At 46.0% G+C, this 7099-nt stretch overlaps 1 pseudogene; it reads right to left on the bottom strand.

The window, feature by feature from the left end:
- Positions 1-2667: 2667 nt before the first annotated feature.
- On the bottom strand, positions 2668-5233 carry LOC146200603 (uncharacterized; annotated as a pseudogene).
- Between the last annotated feature and the right edge of the window lie 1866 nt (positions 5234-7099).

Raw genomic sequence — 7099 nt, 5'->3', positions numbered from 1 at the left:
ATGCAGTGCTATAGATTATTGTACCAGAACGATTTTACAGTCTGACATGGCTGCTGCATCCTTGTAGTTTTCTGTAAAGGAGGAACAGGCTCCCATGTTTTACAAAAGACGTCCGTGATGCCCTACAATCTCTTCGTAGTAACAAGGCGAAAGCAAACCGCGTCCGGCTGCAGTTTGAATCAGTTGGATATTCAACCTTTGCAGATTCACACGGGCAGTGCGAATGATTTGCACGACAGGAATGGTTGTAGGTCAATAATTCAATATCTGGAGACGATACCGTGAAGAATGACTTGAAATATGCTGCATGTAAAATAGCTTGAAGGATAAACTAATAAGAGATTATGCACAACGTTTGACAATTCACTATACTTTTCACCGTGTCAATACATTCCATCTGCCACATTGTCAGATTTGTTGAGCGGTAAATAGCAAGAGGTCTATGTACTGAAAAATGAGTGGACGTGAAATATTTCAAGATATCCTTAATATAATGCACTGTGCTCTACTACTGCTGTTCCATAGCCCATGTGGTGCTTTGGGACATAAAACACTACGGTACACCACTATGCGAAAACAATAAACCTGGTAACATAATTCACTCTGAGCTTCAACAATAGCATGCACGTCAAGCAAACCAAAACTGCACACATTGTTATCGAAATGTTACAAAGACAAGGACTTTGAGTCTGTTTTTACTGTCATGGATTCTAGACGCTACTAATTTTTATAAACAGCACAGCACAATTGTCATGCCCAGCTGGTTTATACTGCACATACCACGAAATGCTTGTATTTTGGGAGAAACTGAGATTTTGCGAGAACCTTGCCTCGCCCTTCATTTTTCATTCCACCTTCAGTTGTGCCCTATTCATGCTTCAAAATATTTAGCAATTTAGGCAGTCATTAATAATCTTATCCTTGCATTTCTTTACGCTGTGTGACTGCTTGTGTTTCTGTTGTCAAGAAGAAAAAGAACCCATACCTTCTGTAACCTATTGGCGTTCCTCAATACTAACGAGAGAACCTCTGGTGAAAACAATTTCCTACTGGCAAGGCACACAGCAAAACTTTTTGGATGAAGTTTCGCATTTTATAATTGTAACGCACCAGGAGGAAAATTAACTATAGTGGTACATGTGACATTAAAGCAGAACATGGCTCACCGTTGTGGCTCAATGGTTAGGATTCTGAAGTTCTCAACCCAAGGATGCGGGATCGAGTCCCGACTATGGTGGCCGCTTTTCAATAGAGGCGAAAAGCAAGGCGCTCATGCATGGGGCAACGTCAGTACCATAAAAGAGCCCTAGGATTATATTGAGCTCTCAACAACAGCATCTCATAGTCTGAGCCGCTTTGGGATGTTAAACTCCACAAACTCCGCGTGTACTTGCAGGCCACATGAGGTCTTTCTGTTGACACAAGTGAGCATCGGCAATCCGGCATTCATATCGGTGTGATTGCATGATTTTGCTGACAGTGTGCGCGGACATTCCCGCCATCTGCCATTGAGTACATTATTTCAATAAAAGACAATACACACCCACTCGTCGTTTTGCACTCTACATTTCAGGCGTATCAATACAGCATAGTCATGCCTCACTGGAAAGCGTTGTTTATCTGACGTCTGCACAACTACCAAATCGGAGCAGACGGAATCCACACGATATGCAATTTGTAACGTCATCATGCTGGCAGCATTAATATGGTCTAAAATGTAAAAACATAAATATTTTTTATTTAAAAGGTACTCAGGGAATTGAAGGCCTATTTTTACGACGACGGACGAGCACGGGCTTGTTTTCCGGGCCGTGAGTACAGTGGTCTATCACCTAACCACTAGCACAAGTAAATTGGGAATTGTGTGTAGTATGTCGCTAGTATAGGGAGCTTTCACCTAGCCTGAGTAGTCGGTCGCGTGTTCGTCGCGGGGATAGACAACTCAGCGCAGCAAGACAATGAATCGATCGCCAGCCTGACTTGAAAACAATAAAGGTACATAATCTGTTATAAGAAACTGGTGCACCCAGAAAAGTTTCGTTCTAGCTCAGGTCTGGCATTCTTCAGGGGGTTCAGTTGGAGGAGCGGGGGCCAGCATCGCCATTACCTACAATGAATCCTTGCCTTCGCCATCTGGCTCAGCGGAAAGTGTTTGCACAGTTGCCAAATCGTAGCTGACGGCGTCCGCAGGGTGTACGGCTCGTAATTTTATCCTGCTACCAGCATGAATATGTTTGAAAAAATTGGCAGTGGCTTAGATCAGCTATGCCAGTATATACGTAGCGAGAGGTAGAGTTCTCTGGCTGAGCTTTTGTGGTCACCTATGTTTAGCCATGAGATTCAAATCATCTGTTGGTTCCCGTTGACTGAACTCTGGCAGAGGCCCCTTCTCGGCCGCTATGCTCCGTCTATTAAGCTCGGCACTCTGCTCTCTGCTCGCGGCGTCTCCGCTGTTCTCTTCGCCTGCTCTCTCTCTTATTTTCGCTTTGCTGCTGCTAACACCACCTAGACGAACTTAAGGCCTCAGTGCTCTTCCAGTGACGTCACAGGGATGGGGCCTCACCGTTTTTCCGAGGAGCACGCATGTTTCTTTTTTACTGCGCGAGGATATGAGGTAGCAGCATAGTTGGCTGCAAAAGATTGTTTTTACTCAAGTTGAGTCATCAGTGGAGAGATTTACAGGTACACAACATTTATTTACATTTCGATTATTGTAGCACTGTTCTTGATGCGGAATGATATATGCATTTAAAAGTCACCAGCAACAAACAACTTTTCACTTCCTTGAAAGCGTTGCAGCTTTTCTTTCCTTAGCCTTCGCATTTGCATCGGCTACATCATCGTAGAGCGTGCGGCAGAAGTTTTTGAGCAGAATGTTTGTACTGCTCCACAACACATGCTTCAACAGAAGCTCAACTGTTTGCCCATCTTTGCAGGTGTCAAAATCTGATGACTCTTGATCTGCAAGCAGCTGTAATGTGAATTCGGTGACTAGACGGCGCTGGTTCGGGCACCTCAAGAACTCCGCTTTCTTGGACACTTGTTCAACATAGTTGCGGGTAACAGCATTTACAGCAAACAAGGCTGGGAAAATGAGGCCACCTCGGTCTATATCTTTCACCAAGTGATAGTATTTTGAACTGCAGAGACAGTAATGGTCTTGTCGACTGTCAATGCTGCCCGACATTTCGTGCAGTTTAATTTCTTGAGAGTCGCGTAGACTGCATATGCTGCCACGTATACCAGGACGGGGATAATGTCTTCTATTTTTGACAAGGCATCTCTCGTAACTACAACGCTGCAGTTCGGATGCGGTGTATCTATCTGCTTTCGCCGATCTTCGCATTGCTCATCGAAGGAGCTATTCGTTCCGCATGCACTTACGATTGTGGGCAAAGTATTTTGCAGCCGTAATTTAGTTTGCTCTCGTAAACTTGCCTAATAGAAACATGATATTGGGAGCCAGCAAGTTGCCTCTATTTCCCGAAGCGGTCTTCTAAGCTGGCCGTCTGGAATTTGCCGAGCAGGACGTATGAAAACTGCAGTTCATCGAAGCAATACCTCTCACTTCCACCAGAGCATGGGTTGTTTGATGCAGAGAAGCATGAGTTTCCTTTGTGAGCACCCCGCTGTCCAGATTATTCTCTTTCAAAGAATCGAGCCAGTCCAAAATTTTGTAGAGAAGAGCCACCTTTATGTCATCATCCGAAGGAAAAACTGGCTCTTGAAATCGGTCATTCAGTCGTTTTCCTTTCCATGGGGTTTTAACATTTACAACCTTCCAGCATTTCGTTATAACTTCAATGAAACTAGCTGTATCTTCAGGAAAAAGTAAGTTGTGTCTTTCTCCAAGAGCACGAAGCGCTGGTGGCAGGGAGTCATTAAAAATCTACAAGGCGAACTTTACATTCTGCCGCTCAAGGCTAGACGGGTACAAGGCCTTTCTAGAGAGCGAGTAACCGTACCTCAAAAGCTGATCACTCTCCAGCTTGTAAGCTTAGCAAACGATGCTGTGCGCATGCGTGGAGGCTGGTTGGAATTTTCATTGAAGTCAGGAAATAAAAGCATAGTTGGTCGTTTTTTTTGGTTGAGCCAATTATTTCGGACGCATTTGAGTATATGTACTGGATCAATTACATAAAAGAGGCCTTGATGGGTCAGAGGGGTGCGGATATAAAATTGCATTTGTTGGTGGCGTTGCAAACTGAGACATTGCCATTCTGTTCACTGAATGATTGTCACTGTATACACATAAAACTCTGTAGCCAATGTTTTCTAGCCCACATATCGCATCTTTCAGTAAATTGTGCAGAAACTCCCATCGGCTTTGTGCACTGGGACGATGTGGGCCACTTACTTGAAAGGGCATGCGATGCTCTGTACCATGAAGACGAGAGCACTGGTAGCGACTTCCGATGAAATTAGAGCTGCACCAGTTATATTGCCCCCTCTGTAATCAAAATATTGTTTAATATGGACTTCATTGACCATCCAGGTAATGAAGCGCTGGCGATCATCGAGTTCCGAGATCGTCTTTGTAACATAATTCAGGAATGTAGGACCATGATGTTCCAGCCTTGGGTTCATACCGAATGACGAACATATCGACCGAATGGTCATAGGGTGGGGCAGGGTGACATATCCATAGCTGCGGATGTACTTATATGCGTGCGGTGATACCGTAAAAAGAATGCAGCAATAAACCATGAATTCAACGGAGTATCGTCTCCGCTCCTTCAAAAAAAGCAGGTTCAGCTGCTCGCTCAGGAATTCTATCGCTTTGGTTTTGTCGTCGGCTGGTGTCGTGGAAAACTTGTTCAGCAGCAGACGAATAGTGTCTCCGATGTCTTCGTTTGCATCGGCAGAATTTGAATTTCAACTCTTGTCCCAATTCTCAACGTTTTGGAGTTCTATTATTTCTCTTCTGCGTCTGGCTGCACTCGGAATGGGCAAGTTAGAGCCCAGTCTTGTGAGCGGCTTCTTCACAAAGAACAGTGTGATACTGAGGTCTGATTTTATTACAATTGAATATTTAATCCACGGAGCTTCGTCCTCTACGATGTGCACCAACATGAGACGCTCCCTGGCCTCAATTATATGCCAGAACTGTGACTTATGGCTTCTGACTTCAGTAGCAATATCCCTTAAGGAGTTGATTTTGTCCACTTCCTCGGCATTGCGAAATGTCTGAATTGACTCAGAAAATTGCTCTTTGCATTGAAGAAGCTTCCAGGCGTGTTCGCTTCGCCTCTGGCTCCTCTCTTACAGTCTTTGTGCTTAATAGGTAACTAGGGCAGCCTGGAAATAATGGTGGAATTGCACCTTACCGAAGGCGCAGATGCGACAACTCTGCTGTCGTCACTCGACCTGTAGCATCGTCGACATATGACGCCTCTCGTACGATGTCGTCGTCTGTGAAGTGATGCTCACAGACCTAAAAAAGAAATATTTGTCTAATATAAGTAACAGCCTGCTACAAATAAGAACACGTGATCAAATATTAAATACACATTTAGAAGGTACCCAAAACGTTTGGAAAGTTTGGTGGTGCTACAATTTCAAGCTAAAAAGAGAACGAATGGAAAAATTATTCATCTCTTACCCTGGAATGCTCAGAAGAGACGAATTTTTTCCGTGGAATGGCACGTATCCACGATTGCTGCAGCACTTTATCTTGCGGGAACTTAAACACACGAACCTTTGGCCCCGTTTTATAGTTACCTCGGCACTGAGGCACACAACATTTGTTCGGCATTTTTGCGTTAATGTCGAAGCGTCCTCACAGCACTCGCGCACAGAAGAAATAGACGGCAGCCAAATAAGCCGTGAGCACACCATCGGACACGAAAGGCAACTGACCTCTCCTGCCGGAGCCACGTGCAGTGGCTTCCCGGACTCCCCTCTAGGAATTCAACGAAGGCATGCTTGGAGCAGACCGGTTTCTCGCGCCCCGTCGCGACTTCCACGGCAGAGGAGCAGAGCAACACCTTCTCGACTTTTACAAGGCCTGCTTCGTGGCCGGCTTACATCCTCCTCTCCCAGCCGTCTACGCCACGCTTTGTCCTGTTCTCCCCACAGCATTTGCGTTTGGACGCAACATCGGTCCTGTCGCGTGGCGTTCCTTGGCGAGCGTTCCAGTGTGTAATTGCAGATGGCAGGAACGCTCCTCTCGCGTGGCGTTCTTTGACGCGCGGTGGTGTTGGTTGAGCAGAACCGCGTCGCGACACCGGCCTCATCCTTGTGACGTTGCTGTCACGTCAGCTCTCAGCGCAGAGGCCTTAAGTTCGTTTAGGTGGTGTTGCTGCTGCTATGCGCTGCTTTTCGCGCTCTCGGTGGCTGCGTTTCGATAGAGGCGAAACAGAGAGCCGTTTGCGTGCTATGGGATGTCAGTGCTGTTGTTGTGGCTGTAGGAAGAAGGAAAAGGCACGGGCCAGCCGAGCCACCTATTGATTTATTGATTTATTTATAGGAAGGGAAAGACGCGGTAACTGTCTCACTTGTTTTCTGTGGACACCGCAACCGCGCCGTAAGGGAAGGGATGAAGGTGGGAGTGAAAGTGGAAAGAGAGAAAGCGGAGCCGTAGTGGAGGGCTACAGAGTAATTTCGACCACCTGGGGATCTTTAACGTGCGCTGAGCCACCTCCGCTGCCTCGTATGGACAGAAGAGAGAAAGTAGAGAAGGAAGTAAAGAAAGAGGGAGAGAAATATGCACGCCGCAACAACAGCCGTCGTCCACTACGAAGCGGTGGCGGGTGCAATGACGGCCTACAACAGATAAAAATTCAGTGGCTGGCTAGCCCCCGCCGCAAGCGGCGTTGACCTACCGTCCCAGCCCCGTAGAGCCAAGAACAGCCACCATTCACCACCTCCTCCAATACTTAATTCATGTCAGTGCTCATTAATGATCCCCATGTGGTTTAAATGGAACCGTAGCTCTCTTTTTTCCACGTTCTCTCTCACCGTTCTCCCTTCCATTACAGTATGGATCAGGTGTCCACAGAGCATGTGACAGATATTATAATTTTATCAATTATTGCTACTATTATTCTAATTACTGCCCTCTGCATCTTGGCGTCGCCGTTTGCAAGTTCTGTTTACG

Source organism: Amblyomma maculatum, chromosome 2 (assembly GCF_055883805.1).
Source record: "Amblyomma maculatum isolate TAMU_Amacu chromosome 2, ASM5588380v1, whole genome shotgun sequence".
NCBI lineage: Eukaryota > Metazoa > Arthropoda > Arachnida > Ixodida > Ixodidae > Amblyomma > Amblyomma maculatum.
The sequence above is the reverse complement of the archived record's forward strand: the minus strand, read 5'-3'. Positions and strand labels throughout refer to the sequence as shown.